The following is a 20,333-nucleotide window of genomic DNA, read 5'->3' as shown; positions in this document are numbered from 1 at the left end:
GATATTGATGTTACCCGTTTTATAGTCATTTTTGTCCCTCAAGTATTTACTTTTTTTTACTTCAATCACGTCTTTTTCTATTTTTTCTACTCTGGATTTTAGATCCCTCATTATTTGACTATATAACTCAGGATTAGTGGATTCACTTATTTTATCTTTCCAGATTTTGATGTCTTTATCTATTTGTGTTAGGGTCTCTTCTCGTCTGGAAACAATATAGCCCATTGTGCTAAATGAGAAGCCCTCCAACATTTTGTTCCACCCCGTCATAAAACCATCATCTTCTCTATCAAAGGAAGGATTTTTTTGGAATCTGAGACCTCTTGGTGTGATTCTTTCCCTCACATATTTTTTTAGGGTAGCTACCTCCCATTTGATTTTCATCTCTCTTATTAGGGTTTTTTCTAAATTGTATTTACATTTCTCTGAGTCTACAAATGGTGTTTCGGTTGGTGGGTCATTTGTTAAGGCAAACATTTGATCTATGTTATTAGTGGAGTATTCCCTACTTTCAATTAAAGCCATATTGCAATAGTTATCACTCCCACTTCGTGCAAGGGGTTAAAACAATATAAGTAATAAAACCAATTTTGTGCACTAATTGGAAGATTGTGCTCAAACACCTAATAAGTGGTAACCCCTACACCACTTCAAAACATATAATACACATACATACAAAAAGGTGGAGCTCCTAAGAATATGATACAGTCGGTATTCTGTAAAACAAAAATATACAGACAATAGTGCAACACTGTAAAAATGGGCATTAAAAGTGCATAAGCTGAAATATTGTAACTCACAAGCCTGGAGTCATACCCTCATATGACTCAGGTGGTATACGCCTCTGGACCATTCAAGGATGTCCCAATCCTTTTTCTCTCTTTGGGGGATCGGTGTTTCCTTTTAAGGGTGCTTGGTGCTTTGTGCTTTCCCTTTAAGTTTGCTGCTAATAGAGATGCAAAATCCCAAAGGAGTTCCAGAAAAAAGGTGCTTTATTGTAGATAAAAATTTCAAATATAAAATCAAACATATATATATATAAAACAAAAGATAAAAAATAAGTTCCAAATATTGGTCTGGTTTGATTCAATAGTCTGTAACAGTGTCCAAAACGCGTTTCGCCTTACAAAAGGCTTCCTCAGTTGGCTGTTATGTGGATCTTTTCCTCTCTTTCTTGTTTAAATATCCTCCACTGGTCGGATTCTGTGCGCCTTTTTTTTCCCTCTCCCACTTCCGGGTTCCGGGTTTCATCTTGTGGAACGCAACGTGCGTTCCACCGTGCGTATCTATTTCCGGATTCCTCATTTCGGTGGAGCGCACGTGCGTTCCGGCGCTTGGTTCAATGCGCATCCGCTTTCATATTCCTCACTGCGATGGAACGCACATGCGTTCCAGCGTTTCGTTTCTATGTGTTCCTCTTTGTTGGCTTTTTCTGGTGGAACGCATATGCGTTCCACCTCTTAAAGACACAACCTATATTGGGGACATAGTTTAAAACATGCAAAAAAATCTCATTTTTTTTTTTTTTTTTTTTTTTTTTTTTTTTTTTTCCGTTTCAAATCTATTATGTCTAACTACCAAACAACATATTGGCTTGATTCTTTCAATAGATGATTCACACAAAGTTTAACAGATAAATGGTATCCCATAAGCACATATATAGATGGATTTAAAAGGTAACATGTTAGTGGCAGTTTATGGATGTCTCTACAAGGTATACAGAATTTTTTTAAAAATGGTGGGAAATTAATGTAATCAGTAAGAATTTTTTTCCCAAGACTAAAAAGCATTTAACACTATAGAAAGGGACTATTAGCTCATAAAATGACATAATTCAAAGTCATTGTTCAATCCATGTGGGACCATGGTATTAAAATCGTAAATTAATTTCATTTCTTCCCTTCCTATTTTTTTGGTGTAGTCTCCCCCTCTCCAATCTTTCCTCACCAATTTGATTGCACTAAAAAACATTCCGTCTGGGTTTGAATTATGAACTCTTTTGAAATGACTTGAGACGCTATGTGTTTCTACCCCATTTTTTATATTCCTTGTGTGTTCTGCCACTCTGGTGTTCAAATTTCGAATTGTTCGGCCGACATACACAAGGTTACATGGGCATTTTAATATGTAAATTACCCCCTTTGAGTAGCAGGTTAAATGGTCTCTTATCTGAAATTTTTTATTAATGATAGGTTCCATGTCCGTTATTAATTTTTTATTAATGATAGGTTCCATGTTTTATTGTGGCCATCCTAAGGCATAGCTGTGCAATAATCATTCTGTCTAATCAGCATCTTGATATGCCACAGCTGTGGATAGATTATCTCGACAAAGGAGAAGTGCTCACTAACACAGATTTAGACAGATTTGTGAACAATATTTGAGAGAAATAGGCCTTTTGTGTAGATAGAAAAAGTCTTAAATCTTTGAGTTCAGCTCATGAAAAATGGGGGCAAAAACAAAAGTGTTGCATTTATAATTTTACAACATGACAAAATGAAAATCTCCAGCAGCACAGAACCATAAACAACCAATCAGAAAAAAGGAGGATGTTACACAAAAGACCCTGTAAGACCACACCCTTCCTCTTTCTTTGCTGCTCCAGATAGTGCACAGGTCAGAGTATTTTGTTCTACCTTATTCTTTTAGATTTCACTGTTTTAAAATTGATTATTCAGACTTGTTTCTACTTTCTCTGTCACCCCTCATCTATTACTTCATGACTGTTGGGGTTTTATTGGTGTTTTTGTATATTATTTGGAGTTTTCTTCCCTCCTCTGCCCTCTGGCATTATTCCCTCAGACTGTCACTAACTATCCTCTGCCTTATCAGCCTCAGGGCTCTTGGTGTCTCACGGCCGTTTTTCGCCACGTTCACGCTCATCCTTCTGTCAGGGGACACTGTTAGGGTGTGCATAGGGTGGAGGGGGTTTGCAGGGTTAGTCTTAATATATTGGTTAGTTTTGGCGGGCGGCAGCTGGCGGCCCGTTGCACGTGAACGGCAGCCATGTTGGATCTCGCGAGATTCCCGGTGACCATCCTTTTTCTGTAATTCTAGATCGGGAATCACTCGGTCTGGACTCTGCGGATAGAAATTTCACAACCTGCTACCCAATATACCTATTGTGGAAGGTACTGCTTACTAAAACTATTTGAATCTGCTTGTACAAAGGACTAATACAGGTGTATACTTGGAATTTATTCGCATCAGTGTAGCATATATATGGATTTTCTACATATGGCTGTCTAAAAGACAATACCAATGAATTATTACAGACCTGTTCATCCACTGAGATTATTCTGTACTATGCCATGTGTATCTTACTACTATGTGGATGTCCTCTGGATTTTTCACAGCACGCCACCTGGGGTGAGCCCCCAGATTATTATTACGTATAGCTCTACCGGAGCAGACTTTACAAAGATATGGTGTTACAAATCGTTATTTGTAACTGGCCTTTTAAATAGAACATTGCCCTGCTTCCCTGGATTGTGGAGAAGCCTAATGGCCAGCCTCCTTCCTCGTGACTATGGCCCTGGAATATATTACCTTTTAAGACTTACCTTCAGGCACAAAGGATTCTGGTATGTTGTTCTGGATCCTTTAACTGTTTGGTACTTCGATACTGAACTTCGGATACAATCGAAGTACCGAAGCCGCCGAAGTACCGAAGTCGCCGAAGTAGTCGAAGTGGCCGCCATTACATTCGAACACGTGGCAGCGGTGACCTGTACCTGCCCATATCCTTCGACACCACAGCCAGAGACTAAGTCCCGTTCGAACGTCCGAACACCCGTTCGAATGGGACTTCATCATCCTTTTATGGGAAACCGATCGTCCTCAACTAGCGACCCCCGAGGAGGTTTTAACCGCGGTTTACTTCGGCACTTCGACAGATGTCGAAGTGCGTTCGACTATTCGAACACCGTCTTCGGATGGGACTTTACTGGTTTTCAGGGCAGAGATAGACCGACCACACAGCCTGAATCTGTGGAACTGTTTGTGGGCATGCAAACAGGCGTGCGGCCGGTCCAAAGAGACTTTTTAATATCTCTGGAACCACTGGACAGATTCTCACGAATTTTGAGTATGTTGTTCCCCAATTTATGTTGTTCATAAAAATGTAAGTTTTATTAATGTATCATGTAAAATGGGAAAGTTATAGAAATGTATAAAAATGTGTAAGTTTTAGCTTGGAGATAATTGGGTAGATACAGTAGGAAACTCAATTATCTCCCAAGCTGAGGGGAGGGAACCTGTGGGCTGCACTTTGCTGTTATTGGTGATTTTATGCCTCCCCCTGGGAGTGTCCTGTTTGCCTGTACCTCAATAAAAGCCAGGTTGGGTGTGCCAGCACTTCAGACCTCTTCTGACCCTCTAACTTGCAGCCTTGACTCATGTTTGTAGGGGACAGCTATAATCACTACAGGGATTGCTATGCTCTTCATAATCCCTTAGCTGTTGAGCTCTTGTAAGAGCTCTTGTTCCTGATCCTGCTTCGCTCTACAGAAGGGAAAGGTTCACCTATTGGAACCTGGAGCCTGGTCGTAGGTCCAGGGCGCAGAGCAGACGGCGAGATACCAGCCCAGCAGCGGTGGTTCGTGGAGTTCGCAGTGCTTATGGTGGCTACGGTGCTGATGGTCCTTTGGTGAGCGCTAGGAGCATCCTTTCTACGGTCCAACTTCCAGCCAGCCTGGAGGCAACCGTAACATATGGTATCTTACTTGCAATGTTAATACCTATGTGATTGGACTGAATACTCTTGCAGACCAAGGGGTTACGGCTCTCGAGTACAACGGGGTGAGCCCCAATGTAATTAAATTACACACCTCCGAGCGTCTTTTCAGAGGGTGAGCCCCTCTCAGGTACCAAACCTCACGGTGGGGTCTTATTGGGTGAACCCCAATTTTATGAGGCTATTATGTCTCCCATATCACTCAAGGGAATCCCCCTTTTGTACCACTACACGGTGTTCCCCCTTTCACTGGCACCTACTAGACTCACAACACATTGCCCGCTACCAGGGTTCTGGGCAAGTCTGGCACAAGGAGTCTGGCACCTCGTGGACTCATTCATCTTCCACTTCTTTTTCTGATTGCCTCAGATCTTCATTCCAGATTCACTCGATCAGGACTTTAGTAGACCTCAGGACTAGAATTACCACTACCTGTCCCCATTCAAGTACTGTATATCAACTGAAGGTACTTACTTCATATTGCCGGATCACTTATACTGCCTGTCATTTCTCCAATTGATACAAGACTACCAATACAGTATTGGATATAAGATGTATGTGGAATTTCTGGACTGAGTGTATTATATGCTGTCTGAGGGCAATCACTACTACCCTTTAACATGGATATATTATAAACTGTACCAAGTGTACAATTACTGATGCGGGTGTCCTCTGGGTTTTCAAGGCACACCACCCGGGGTGAGCCCCCAGGTAATCATATCATTCCCATATTGTGCCAAGTATATTATCTACTGACGTGGGTGTCCTCTGGGTTATCAAGGCACACCACCTGGGTTTAGCCCCCAGCTAAACATATACGGGTCCTGCTGATGCAGATCCTACTGGGATAAGTCCCCATATGATACAGGACTATCAGTGCTTGTTACGTGCACTGTATACTGATCATCTCATGAGGTACAGCTCTGGTGTACACCTGTGGTGAGCCCCATTTCCTATACCTGGAGGATCAGAGGATATGCCTCAGACGTCTTCTAAGTATGTCAGAGAAATAGTATTGAAGGAAGAAGGTCACCTCAAGGACACCCTGAGCTGCCTGGTGACCACGATGCCTGAAGATGGACTTTTCCTGGATGAGCAAGGAAGGGATCCCACTATTCTACCTTCGCACTATCCGACATCCGAGGTCATCAGAATGGAGACTCCCAGATCATCTGGCTCGGTTCGTACATTACTGGTTCCTTAAACCCATGGAGAAAGAAGTTTGTGCAAACCCAACACCACCATTGCCTGACAAAGTGGCCATTACACTGGAGTTTGACACCACTGTAGTGGTCTTTAGGTCTCGGTCAGGCCGGGACCCATGGAAAGGCATTAAAAAAGGGTCTTAAAGCCACGCAAGACAAATTGCTGGATCTCCTCGGCCCTACAGCAAAACTGCTTTACTTTACTGACCTGACTCACACCCAGGGTACACAGCTTGACCCTAACGCTCTCCAAGAATGGGTCCAGCGTTCAATCTGCCTGCTAGGCAATGCCAATGCCACACTTTGTGCCAAACGGCGCAAATCAGCACTGCTGAGAATTGACATGAAATTGCTGGAATTAAGATCAAAAAGGTCTTCTCTTCGGTGAACCTTTCATTGCCAAAGTGGAAAAGCACGTCAACCTTTCTATGACCTTAAGTAAGGTGCAATCATCGCTCAAACTGTTTTTTCTCGCCCCACTGAACAGGGCTGTTTTTTGGAGAGCTGGTCGGCAGCAGAGCTGAGTCACCAGCAGCTTCTGGTCTACAGGCTCCAGATCCTATCCTCCTTCATCCATTTTCTAACCGACCACTACACAGAGGTCCATTTACAACAGAGGCTCAGACAGAGCCAGAGGAACTAGAGGCAGAGGTCATGGACGTTTCTCTACAGGTTGGTCCCATTTCTGGCCTACCTGTTTCCAACTGTACCGCTGGCAACTTGTCTTTTTCTTCAGAATTGGAGAGCTATCTCGGGAGACTATTGAGAGAGGAAAGGTATGACTGTTTGGTGAGGGCAAGGGCTGCACTGTATGAATACAATATGAATCTATAATGGAGAAAGTCTGACTTCCTCCAGGAGCATTCAGCACAATGGGAGCATCTTTGCAGGTAGTGTGTCAATTTAGTATGCGACGGCTGTGAGCATGCCCTCCTCGAGGTGCATTTTTGGAGCAGGGCTGCAGGGCTCAAGGCAGAGGTGAGGGTAGTGTTATATTTGGGAGTGGCCCGTGAGGGACAGGAGAGGGATGGGATGGATAGCAGTTGTGAATCAATATCAGGTGACAGCTCCTCCTGAGTTGTGGGGGTTAGGCTGAGGTTGTTGGGTGAGGGGGTACTCGAGAGCAAATGATAAGAGGTGGTGGTCAGAGAGAGCAAATGGAGTGTTGCGGATATTAGATACTGTACATGCATTAGAGAAGATGAGGTTGAGGGTATTGCCAGCTACATGGGTGGGAGAATTAGCCAACTGCGATAGCCCAAGAGAGGAAGTAATTGAAAGTAGTTTAGAGGCTGCTGAGGTCAAAGGTGGGTTAATGGGAATATTGAAGTCCCCGAGAATTAGGGATGGAATATTAGAAGAGAGTAAATAGGGTAGACAGGCAGCAAAGTGGTCAAGGAAGCGGAGTGGGGAACCAGGGGGATGATAAATAACGGAAATGTTAGCAGAGAAGGGTTTGAAAAGGTGAATCGAATGAATTTTGTGTGATGGGGAAGAGAGGGAAGGGGGCTAGGTAGAAGTTTGAAGGAGTAGTTAGGTGAGAGGAGAAACCCTACACCACCACCTTTAAATTCAGAGTGTCTTGGGTTGTGGGTAAGTTGAAGACCACCAAAGGATAAAGATGCAAGGGTAGCAGTGTCAGAGGGGGAGAGCCATGTTTCTGTAAAGGCTAGTAAATCTAGGGAACGAGAGATGAAGAGGTCGAGGACAGCAGTGGATTTTGTAATATTGCAAATGGAGCATGCATTCTAGAACGCAGTATTGAAGGAGCATTTGGAGGAATAGTAACATGAAATGGGTATGAGATTAGTGTGGTTTCTTGAGTTAGTACTTGGTAAGTTTGCTGAGATGGGACCGGGGTTTGGAGAGACATTGCCAGCTGCTAGGAGCAGAAGGATAAAGGAAGTGAAGGTGGGAGTAGGATTTAAACGTTTTGTAGGAGGGCATATATATAGAGGATTTGGGAGACTTTAGAGGAGATAGACTGGAAAGGAATATGTAGAGAGCATGGGATGAATAGAGAGGGAAGGGGAGTAAAGTGGAAGTAATGAAGATGATGTTGCCAGGGAGAGGTGAGCAGAAGGATAGGGATATTTTAGTAATGAGTGTAGTTAGTGTGAAAGGGAAAAATAGAAGGGAGAACATTATTTAGAGAAAATGTGTTTTGTTGTATAGATATGAAGATTATACATATGCATGTATATAATCATAGGTATATATATATCTTTATTTCTGTTTATATATATATATATATATATATATATATATATATATATATATATATATATACACACACATATCCCTATGAGTGATTAAACCATGGTTACGGGTGCAGGTTGTTAACAGAAGGATTTCAGGTGAGGAGAGGTTTAGTGACTTGATTGGTGTGTTTTGAAAAACAGCTGATCTGCACTATTTATGAGTATGGTAATGACCATGGGGTGGTGAGGGTGGGCAGCCTTCAAGAGATGAGACCTCTGCTTAAAAGATTCTGCAGGGCTTGGTTGTTTGTGAGTACTGGGTGTAGTTAATCAATGCTGTTCATGAGGTACATATACTGCTGTATTGACACTCATTTTCATAAACAGTGTTATAATTGGGGCATTATAACATCACTATAATTATGAGTACCTTTTTAATTGCTGTATGGAGTTCTCAGCTTTTATATTAGTCAGTTAAGTATATTGTGTTTACTATTTTTGTATTTGTTGATGTCATTAGAATGTATTTTGCTGTTCTGCAAATAATTTGCGGTTGTCATAAAAGCATACATTTGTATTATAATAAAGTTGATCACTAGTATTTATTAAACAGGTTAGAAGGTTATCACTGTATGAAGTGGTATTTAAAATTCCTTATGCTGTTTTTTGTTCTTTGCTATGCTGTTTCTTCTGACAACAATGCCCCCAGAAATGTTTAAAAATTACTGAAAATCCACACTCTTTAAAATAAGTATGTAAATAACTGGGGGAATGTAAATACATTTTTGTTGGTGCATTAAGAAATATGTTAGGAGTGCCATACAAGAATGCAGGTGACAATTTGCTTGGAGCTTTTTATATTTGGATGTTCCTACAATGACTCTCCATTATATGTTCTTCATTTCTCTGATATTTCTTTTGGGGTTTAACCTATGATATTATTTGAACTATAAATATGTACATGCATTTGGTTTTATTTTAGTTTTAGTTTTTATTTAACAGTGTGATAAGGTGCATGGTGTTTTCTGTGATGTGTGTATATTCCCTCTAAATGTTTTAGAGAGGCATATGACGTTTAGCCTCAGGAGGAGTATGTGTTGTGTGCAACATAATGAGAAATATGGTTATATGTGGGACCCTGGGGTTGAGCGTTTGGAGAGTAGGCCAGGCCGATGCTTCACTACTCAGTTTACAGACAACTGAGAGAAAGAGAGTCCAGGCCAGGAGTCAAGACTGACTCCAACACACTGCTCAGCTGCAATTAATTAGCAGCAGTAAATTTAATAAATCCCTTCCTGGTAGGCAGGTAAGGGGGGAAACTTTTATTAAGTTTTTTCTTATGATGGCTGGAAGCAGCATACTATGCTGCAAGCAAGGACCAGAGTGCAGCAAATGACATTCTGTAAGGTTGGTGAAACGTGTTTTATTTAGTTTAAACCATGATAATAAGGAACATCTATGTTAGTAAGATTAGGATTTTGTTTGTAGGAAGTTATTTTGTGAATTATATACAACCTGTAGAGGCTGAGAAAAAAACAATCTAGAAGAGAAAATATGACACAATAGCGTAATATATACAAAAAAAGAAACACATGAAATCAAGGTCTGAAAAAATAAAAATGGCACCCAATTGTACAATACTATATAGAACACAATATTTAATAATTATATTCACTTGTAAGAAATAGAGTAAAAAACACTCTTTTCCACTTACAGTGTACTGAAGGGAGAATCTTCTCTCAGCAGAAGAGAAGAGCCTATATGTCATCTACATTTGTGAGTGCATTTCTTCCCACCCACCCATCCGCATCCCCATGTTTCCTTTTTTTGCACATATTACACTATTGTGTAATATTTTCTCTCCTGGATTGTTTTTTTTCAGCCTTATCAGGTTTTATATATTTTTTTGTATATACATGTTTGGGTGTATTCTGTATTCTCTTAGAGTTCTCCTTATATACTCTGTAATTTTAATTTTTCCTTTTCATTTATTTTGGGTGTTTGTGGTGAGACAATTTTAGGAGTCTCTATATTTATTTATTGTATGTTTTAAAGTGATATATTTCTATATATATGTTGATCCAAATGAAGGCAAATACCCAGTCTGATATACTTACAATTTTGCAGCAAACTAGGAAAACGTTCCTGCTTGACCCCTAGAATGGCAGTCGGATATCTCCTTTGATCAAGAAGCTCTTACTCCACTAACTAACATTATATCCCTGATAATTATGTTTTTACAAGTATTAATCCAATTGCTTTTTAAACATCTGTATAGACTTTGATAAAACCACCTATCCAGGCAGAGAATTCCACATCCTTATTGTTCTTACTGTGAAAAGGCGTACCTTTGCCTTAGACTAAATCTCCTTTCTTCCAGTCTAAATGCAGTCTAAATGCATAACCTTGTGTCTTATTTTTGCCCTGTTTATGAATAGATTTACAGACAATGAATTGAATGTGTCAAATGCAATTATATCCCCTCTGAGAGGATTATGATTGTATTTAATGCTCCATTAGTAAAGTGTAGAGTTCTTTCCTTTTTAGTAATTATTTGTTGGAAAATTTCAGGTAATGGATCAGTTTTCTATTTAATTCTGCATTAACATTTCTAATTTTATGATTTATCATTCTTTTTTTGTCTGCAATGCTCATTCAACAAGTGTACCTATAATGTATTGTTATGTAATGCATTCTGAATGTGTATATTGTATAAATAAAATACATATTTTTTAATACATTTAGAGCAGATAGCCTTGGTGACATTGATTATTGTACTATTCAAGATGACTTTTCATTTATAATACCAGAGTTTAAAAAATAGTGGTCTGACCTTGAGTTCTCATTAACTTTTTTATAACTCACTTGTATTAGCTAAGTATTTTTAAATAAAATGAAGGAGCTCTATCTTTTGGATGAATTCATCATCAAAAACCTTCTGAACCTACAGAACATTTAAAGTAAAACTCAAAGCACCATAACCACTACAGGTAAAAAGTCAAACCATTAACAAACAATTTGATTAGCTACATTAGAGAGGGCATAAACACTACAGAGAGCGTTAGTGGTCATGACATTTGGAATGTTCTTTAAATTATTGGATTTCCACATGGGCTATCATTACATTGTAAAATGTAAATTGTCTATAAATGAGTTGCTTCAAACTCACTAGCTTCAGCTATTGTTTTTAGAGCTCCCATAATTCTTTATCATGATTAGTTATTATCTGGCAATAGCTGAGAGACCTTAGCTCAACATTTCTGATCTATACAGCTAGCCCTTTAGATCAGTAGTTTCCAAACCTGTCCATAGAGCAGCCTACCAGTCCAGGATTTAGGGATTACCCAGTTGTGCCAAGGTGTTTTTTTTCTTCTTTTTAAAAACATCTTAGCCACAACTGGGTAATCCCTAAATCCTGGACTGGTAGGCATGCCTTGAGGATTGGTTTGGAAACCACTGCTTTATATTGTAATATTGCTTGGGCAGGGCCCTCTCCACCTACTGTTCCAGTATGTCAGTCATGGTTTAGTAAGATTAAGCGTTTGTCTTGTTTACCTGTTGTATAGTGCTATGCTATGTAAATAATTGTAATTGTACAAAAATACTATTTATTTTTTTTTGTAAATATTATTTTTATTATTTCTCCTTTCATCGTTCAATCATATAAAAGCTGTGAGACTCGCAAGTCTCCTTAACAAATTATAATGCAAGGTAAGTCATCAGTAACAGTTCGGGCACGCAGGCCCACATTGTTGTCGGACTCGCAGGTCCCTTTTGTCGGTTTAGTTATATTTCTGATTGGACAAGTATTCGAGTGTAAGGTGGTTGAAAGCACCCCCAATACCTGCGTGCTTAAGTGTGCGTGGGAGGCAGGTGGAGTGAAAGTCTCCAGAGCAGTTGGAGCTTAGTCCGTATGTTGCTGTCTTCAGCAGAAGTGAGAGTTAGCTCCTTCCCTCCCTGTCTTCCTTAACCCCTTGCTATGTCAGGGCCCACCTCTCGTGTGTCTGACCCCTTGGGGGCTGAGTGATATGGTAAGTCAGAGGTGTGTTTGGCTCGTTAGTTGCCAGGGTTGTGTGTCTTGTTAGCTGGGGTCCCATAGTGGCTGGGTAAGCCTCTGTTCGGAGTCCGTTGTTCTCCCTAAGGTTGGTGCGGTCTTGGGGGCTGGGGCAGGCGTGTAGCTTAGGTCATCGGGGGGTGTCGGGGGTGGGAGGGAGTTCGGGTGCGTCCGCTGTCCGTCGTCTCCAGTCGTGTGTATTGTGGGTTTTGGTCTTATCTGTCCGTGTCTTGGTGTCCGTTAGTTCTGAGTCTCCTTTGGAATCCTTCTTTTGCTGTCTCAAGGATCCAGTGTGTCCATATGTCCAAGTAAGTCTTATGGGTCAGGTTGGCCGTCATCGGCAGTTCCTCTATTTTCCTAAGTTCTTCCATTTGGTTAAACCATGTTAGTAGCGGGGGTGTTACGGTTTGTTTCCAGAATTGGGGGAGTACCTGTTTGGCCGTGTTGAGTATTCTAATGGTTATAGATTTTTTGTACTTGGAGTGGGGGACAGTTGTATGGTGTAGGAGCATTGCCGCCGGCTCCGGTGGGGGGGGGTGCATCCGAGAACTTCTTTAGGACCGTGTGGATCCCCTCCCAATATGTTTTGATCTTCTCGCAGTCCCACCAAATGTGTTTTATGGTTCCTACCTCCTTTTCGCATCTCCAGCATTGGTCAGAGTGATCTGGGTCAATTTGGTGTAGGAGGTGTGGTGTCTTATACCAATGCGTTAATAATTTGTATGCTGTCTCTTGTGTTTTGCTATGTGTTGAGCAGTGGTGTGTTAGGTAGCAGATGGATTCCCATTCCGTGTCCGTGAGTGTGATGTGTAGGGCCGTCTCCCATTTTCCCATGAAGAGGGGTGTTTCGGACGGGGTTTCTAGTTGTAGCATGGAGTATAGATAGGATATTCCATGTAGAAGCAGATCTGGGCGTGCGCTAACCGCTTCTATTGTGGTCTGACCCCTAGTGAGCGCTGAGCCTTGTGGGTTCGAATGAAGTTGCTCAGTTGGGTGCACCTGAATTGGTGCATGAAGGTCGGGGGTGTCTCTCCTAGTAGAGCTGTTAGTGGTTTACATTCTCCTGCATGGAGGATGTGGTGTAGGCGAGGAGTCTTGCCCGGAAGAATGTTGTGAAGGGCTCTCGGGTCTAGTCCCGGGGGGAAGTCAGGATTGTGTGTTAGGGGTAGGAGGGGGGAAGAGAATGGCGACATGTTACCATTTTTGGAGGCCCTCCTCCACACTCTCAGAGTGTGTCGTGTGTATATGGACATCTCCCTCCCATCCACTGACTCTCGGCCCCAGGGTAGTCCAGAAAGCGGTTTGCCCGCTTCTGCTTCCTCTACTGTTTTCCAGAGCTTCCCGACGTTGTCTTTTGACCATTCTATTATCCGCAGCAAATGTGAGGCAAAAATACTATTTTTTTTTGTCAATCTTTATTTAAGATTTTTTCTCGCCTCAGAGGGGGTATGATAACATTATACAAATATATTTGTGGCCAATACAAACCATTGTGTGGTAACCTGTTCACAAACAGGACTTTATGTAGGACATGAGGTCATGCGTTTAGATTGGAAGAAAGAAGATTTAGTCTAAGGCAAAGGAATGTTTTTTTTTACCATAAGAACAATAAGGATATGGATTTCTCTGCCCGAAGAAGTGGTTTTATCAGAGTCTGTACAGATGTTTAAACAGCTACTAGATGCATACCTGCAAAAACAGAATATTCAAGGATATAATTTTTCAATGTAGGGTAAATGCTTCTTGATTAATCTGACGGCCATTCTGGGGACAAAATTGAATTTTTCAGCTTCAGCTTTGTATTAGAGCTTTCCCACTTAAAAACAGGACAATTATTCTGCATTGAAGCAAAAATAGAGAATATGAGAATGGTTCGAGGTTTAGAAAAACTCAATAGCTTGCCCTTTGATGGATCTCAAAATAGTTTTTGCTCACTTGTCCCATTACAAAGAGAGCCTATACCATTTGCATATCAGACTGATTCTCGCCTATAAGATCAGTTCTAATACATAACGCAGGCAACCCTGGATGATCTCACCAGTTTAATATTTTTTTTAAATTATCCAAGTTGTCCACATATATTTTTTACAAAAGAATATATACAGATGAGCAACTGATATTGTGCCCCCATACTATGCATTATATAAGGTCTGTCTGGAAATAGTCCAGCTATTGCTAATATAAGGAGAACAGTTTGAGTGACATTGATGTAAGCTATGAAGCCAAGGAGAGTGTACTGGAATGTGCATGCATGAACAATGACGACTTCACTGTACTAGTCAGTGGGGGCACTAGACGCTGTTGAGTGATCATGTGTACTGTGTGGTCCATCACATTCAAAATGACTGAGCGAGTAAAGCAAGGAATATTCATCAAATTTTGTATTGAACATTCCATCGCAGAAACTATTTGGATGATTCAGAAGGCTTTCGGGGATGATGCAACTTGCGCAGGGCAAATAAAAGTGTGGTACAAATGCTTCAAAATGGTCAAGAATCTATTGAAAGATTTGGTTCCCGGTGACTTGTGACTTTTCCACATTTGAAAGGGAAGAAATTTCAGATCATAAATGAGATTCAGGTAAATACGATGAGGCAGCTGATGGCGATTCCAACAAAGGAATTTGCACAGTATTTTGTAAGGTGAAAAAGACACCGGAAGAACTGTTTGAGGTCCCAAGGTGCTACTTTGAAGGGGACTGATGCGTCATTGTCCTATGTACAATGTTTCTTGTATCTTGTATCACAATATGTCTCTTTTTTTCATATTACATAACTGGATACTTTTCAGACAGATCTTGTATATTTTGCCAACAACGTGACTCTTTATGCTGTTGTTGAAGTGTAAATTCGGCTCAAATCCACCCGAAATGTTGTTATTTATTTTCACTTTAATATATTTGTGACTTTGAAATCTGGTTAAAATTCATCAAACAATTCGGTATTTTTTCCACTTCGCAACAGCCAAATGCCAAATGCCAAATACGTCAGACCCTGCATCTGACGTCAGAACGCAACATGTGACCGTGCCAATCTTGTGGAACCCCCAACAAATAGCGTGAAAATGACGGCTGAGGCAACTGATAGTGTCTGGATACATCTCTTTACTGGGCGTGGGTCTGGGTTAATTTTGTATTTGTTTGCACTACTGTTTATATATATATATATATATATATATATATATATATATATATATACATATATGTTAGTGTACTTTAATTAAGTAAGGACATTTCTGGTATTGATCAAGGGGTAATCTGAAATGTTTGTTGTTTGGTCCTTCAGTAAATTGTATGTAGAACTGTGTGTGCACATTTAGCATCTAGTTGTGCTTCATTGATTTTTTTTAACTTATGCATTATATACTATAGGGTTAATATTTAATTTATTTTATAAGGTGAGAACTGTTAGAAATTTGAAATTAATTCAAAGTGAATTTTAAATTTATGGCCAAGTAGCCAAACGGAAAGCATAGCTGACTTGGGAAATGTTTCCAGTTCGGATACTTTGTCCTTAAATGACCACTTTAGGCACCCAGACCACTTCAGCTTAATGAAGTGGTCTGGGTGCCAGGTCCATCTAGGTTTAACCCTTTCTATTGTAAACATAGCAGTTTCAGGGAAACTGCTATGTTTACCTATGGGTTAATCCAGCCTCTAGTGGCTGTCTCATTGACAGCCGCTAGAGGCGCTTCCGCGCTTCTCACTGTGATATTCACAGTGAGAAGATGCCAGCTTCAATAGGAAAGCATTGAGAATGCTTTCCTATGGACTGGGTGAATGTGCGCAGCTCTTGCCGCGCATGCGCATTCAGCCGATGATGGCAAAAAGGAGGAGAGTTCCCCGCGCCAAGGGAGCCCGGCGGGGTTAAAACAGGTAAGATTTAACCCCTTCTACCCCTTAGAGCCCGGCAGGAGGGGGGCCCTGAGGATGGGGGGGATCTAGAGACCCTGTAGTGCCAGGAAAACGAGTATGTTTTCCTGGCACTATAGTGGTCCTTTAAATTTAAAATTTTATTTGAATTATCAACAATTCTCACTTTAGTTGTCGTGGCACACACTACTCAAAGCATGCTTGTCACTTGGAAAGCATTAATAAATCACTATTTGTCTGCACCAGACAGTAACATTTTTTTTTTTTAAAAATCCCACTTAACCTCAATGACATGTAACTCTAAAGTTAAACGTTGTCACCACCATAACAATTTATAAATGGGGTGCTAGTAAAATATCCATGTAATCAAAGATGCTATTAAATGGGTCTCAACAAATAATTTACCAGACTAAGGCAGAACTTAATAAAGGATTATTTAGTATGACCAAAAAAAAAAAGAAAACTCACATTGCATACATAAGAAAAATAGATGTCAAATAAACATATAATTTATACTAACAGTTAAAAATAAAAAGGATAAATTAACAGAAATCCTAATTATTTATTTAGCTGCTAAAGTAATGGCATTTTCTGTCCAGGGGAGCACTTCAGAGAAGGGCTACTAAACTGGTTCATGGATTGCAGGATAAAACTTACCAGGAAAGGTTAAAGGATCTTAACATGTATAGCTTGGAGGAAAGATGGGACAGGGGGGATCAAAGGGAATCAACACAGTAAAGGAGGAGACTGTATTTAAAAGAAGAAAAACTATGACAACAAGAGGACATAGTCTTAAATTAGAGGGACAAAGGTTTAAAAATAATATCAGGAAGTATTACTTTACTAAGAGGGTAGTGGATGCATGGAATAGCCTTCCAGCTGAAGTGGCAGAGGTTAACACAGTAAAGGAGTTTAAGCATGCGTGGGATAGGCCTAAGGCTATCCTAACTATAAGATAAGGCCAGGGACTAATGAAAGTATTTAGAAAATTGGGCAGACTAGATGGGCCGAATGGTTCTTATCTGACGTCACATTCTATGTTTCTATGTTTCTATGATAGTATCTGGAACTCAACCAAAATTAGCTTTGACTCCCGAAGTAAGCACACTAACTCATACTCTTTTGCATTCCATTGACATTACACAATTTTGCCCCATCTCAGGTTTCCAAACTGACTTGTAAGTCATTATAAAAGAGGAAATTAGTAACTGTGAAAGTTTATTTTACACTTTCTCTCTCATCATTAGGCCAATTTTAGCACCAATATTTATAAAGGAGTTTTAAAAAAACAAAACATGTTTCTCTTTTGTTGTGTGCGTGATACGGAAATAATTTTTGGTCGCAATTGAACAATTTCCTACACATCTTACAAGACCTGTCTATGATGTAATATAGCAGACTTGCTCAGTTCCTTCAAACAGTTTAAGTTGCACTAGTCATGTTTAGACTTATTTTGTAGGGTGAGCTCTTACCGTTCTGAATTTGTGTAACAGGAAGCACAATTATTCATCTCTGGGTTGTTATTATTAAGGTTTCTGGTTTATGACTTTTAGCAGAGGATTGTCTCCTGACCAGGGCCGGCCTTAGGGGTGTGCAGGGGCGTATTCAGGGGCGTATTAGCCGCGAGGCAAACAAGGCATTTGCCTTGGGCGGCATTTTCCAGGGGGCGGCAAAAAAAGCCGCCCCCCAAATGCCCAAGGCAAATGTCTTGTTAGCCTTGCGGCTAACAGACATGCCGGATGGGCTGCAGGGCGGGCGGGCTGCTGGGCGGGCGGCCGGCCGGCGAGGGAGCACTTCCCCTGAGCTGTCTGCTCAGCTCCCTCGCAAGCCGCAGAGTGAGGCTGGGAGGCGGAGCCGGAATATGACGTCATATTCCGGCTCCCAGCCTCACTCTGAGGCGCGCGAGGGAGCTGAGCAGACAGCTCAGGGGAAGTGCTCCCTCGCTAGCGCCGCCCAGCAGCCAATGGACCACCAGGGAGAAATTGGACACCCCCCCCCAGCATTCCCAAAGGTAAGGAGGCTGGGGGGGGGGGGTTAAATTTAAAAAAAAAAAAAAAAGGGTTAAATATGTGAGTGAGTGAGTATGTGTGTGTGTGTGTGAATGTCTGTGTGTGTGTGTGAATGTCTGTGTGTGTGTCTGTTAGTGTGTGTGTGTGAATGTCTGTGTATGTCAGTGTGTGTGTCTGTTAGTGTGTGTGTGTATGTCTGTTAGTGTGTGTGTATGTCTGTTAGTGTGTGTGTGTATGTCTGTTAGTGTGTGTGAATGTCTGTGTATGTCAGTGTGTGTGTCTGTTAGTGTGTGTGTGTGTGTGTGTATGTCTGTTAGTGTGTGTGTGAATGTCTGTTAGTGTGTGTGTGTATGTCTGTTAGTGTGTGTGTGTGTGAATGTCTGTGTATGTCAGTGTGTGTGTCTGTTAGTGTGTGTATGTCTGTTAGTGTGTGTGTATGTCTGTTAGTGTGTGTGTGTATGTCTGTTAGTGTGTGTGAATGTCTGTGTATGTCAGTGTGTGTGTCTGTTAGTGTGTGTGTGTATGTCTGTTAGTGTGTGTGTGAATGTCTGTTAGTGTGTCTGTTAGTGTGTGTGTGTGTATGTCTGTTAGTGTGTGTGTGTGTGTTAGTGTGTGTGTGTGTGTATGTATGTCTGTTAGTGTGTATGTCTGTTTGTGTGTGTGTGTGTATGTGTATGTATGTTAGTGTGTGTCTGTTAGTGCGTGTGTGTGTGTCTGTTAGTGTGAGTGTGTGTGTATCTGCTAGTGAGTGTGTCTGTTAGTGTGTGTCTGTAAGTGTATGTGTGTTTCTGTTAGCGAGTGTGTGTTTCTGTTAGCTAGTGTATGCGTATCTGTAAGTGAATGTGTGTGTGTGTATTTAGAAGGCGGGGGAAGGGTGGGGGTGGTGCGGGCGGGGGGAAGGGTTGGATGGGGGTGGCGCGGGCGGGAGGGGGGCGCCTGAGGATACACCACTGGGGGTGTGCGAGCTGTGCGACCGCACAGGGCACCATAGAGCAGGGGGCGCCCTGCGGCCGCACAGCTCACACATGGCCGGGATAAAAAAAAAATTGCGGTGGGGCGGGGCTTAGCGTGCGAAGGGGGCGGGGCTAATCGTGTGCGGCGGGGGCGGGGCTTAGCGTGCGGCGGGGCAGAGCTCAAATGCCATCTAACTGCTGCAGGGGAAGCAGGAAGGAGTCCCTGTGCTTCCCCCAACAACCAGAATCCATGAGCTGCACTGCCTGTCTGCCTCCACAAGGAACAGAGGTAACTATGTGATTGTCTGCTTGTGTGTGTGTGTGTGTTTGTGTTTGTGTGTGTGTGTGTGACTGTCTATGTGTGTGTGTGACTGTCTGTGTGTGTGTGTGTGTGTGTGTGACTGTCTGCCTGTGTGTGTGTGTGTGTGTGTGTGTGTGTGTGACTATCTGCCTGTGTGTGTGTGTGTGTGTGACTGTGTGTGTATGTGTGTGACTGTCTGTGTGTGTGTGTGTGTGTGTGTGTTTGTGTGTGACTGTGTGTGTGTGTGTGACTGTCTGTGTGTGTGTGACTGTCTGCCTGTGTGTGTGTGTGTGTGTGTGTGTGAGACTGTCTGCCTGTATGTGTGACTGTCTGCCTGTGTGTGTGTGGCTGTGTGTGTGACTGTCTGTGTGTGTGACTTTCTGTCTGTGTGTGTGACTTTCTGTCTGTGTGTGGCTGTCTGCCTGTGTGTGTGTGTGTGTGTGTGTGTGTGACTGTGTGTGTGACTTTCTGTCTGTGTGTGTGTGTGACTGTCTGTGTGTGCTGTCTGCCTATGTGTGACTGACCGGGCAGACTAGATGGGCCGAATGGTTCTTATCTGCCGTCACATTCTATGCCTGTGTGTGTGTTTGTGTGTGGCTGTGTGTGTGACTGTCTGTGTTTGTGACTTTCTGTCTGTGTGTGTGACTTTCTGTCTGTGTGTGGCTGTCTGCCTGTGTGTGTGTGTGTGACTGTGTGTGTGACTTTCTGTCTGTGTGTGTGTGACTGTCTGTGTGTGCTGTCTGCCTATGTGTGACTGACCGGGCAGACTAGATGGGTCGAATGGTTCTTATCTGCCGTCACATTCTATGCCTGTGTGTGTGTTTGTGTGTGGCTGTCTGTGTGTGACTGCCTGCGTGTGTTTGTGTGTGTGCGTGTGTATGGCTGTCTGCCTGTGTGTGTGTGTGACAGGGTGTGTGGGAAGGGGGAAGGAGTGGGGGAGGGGGGGACGGGAAGGGGGGGCGCTGTGAAGATTTCTCGCACAGGGCGCCCAAAGGCCTAAGGCC

Source organism: Pelobates fuscus, chromosome 5 (genome assembly GCF_036172605.1).
Source record: "Pelobates fuscus isolate aPelFus1 chromosome 5, aPelFus1.pri, whole genome shotgun sequence".
Lineage (NCBI taxonomy): Eukaryota > Metazoa > Chordata > Amphibia > Anura > Pelobatidae > Pelobates > Pelobates fuscus.
This window is presented reverse-complemented; position numbering follows the sequence as displayed.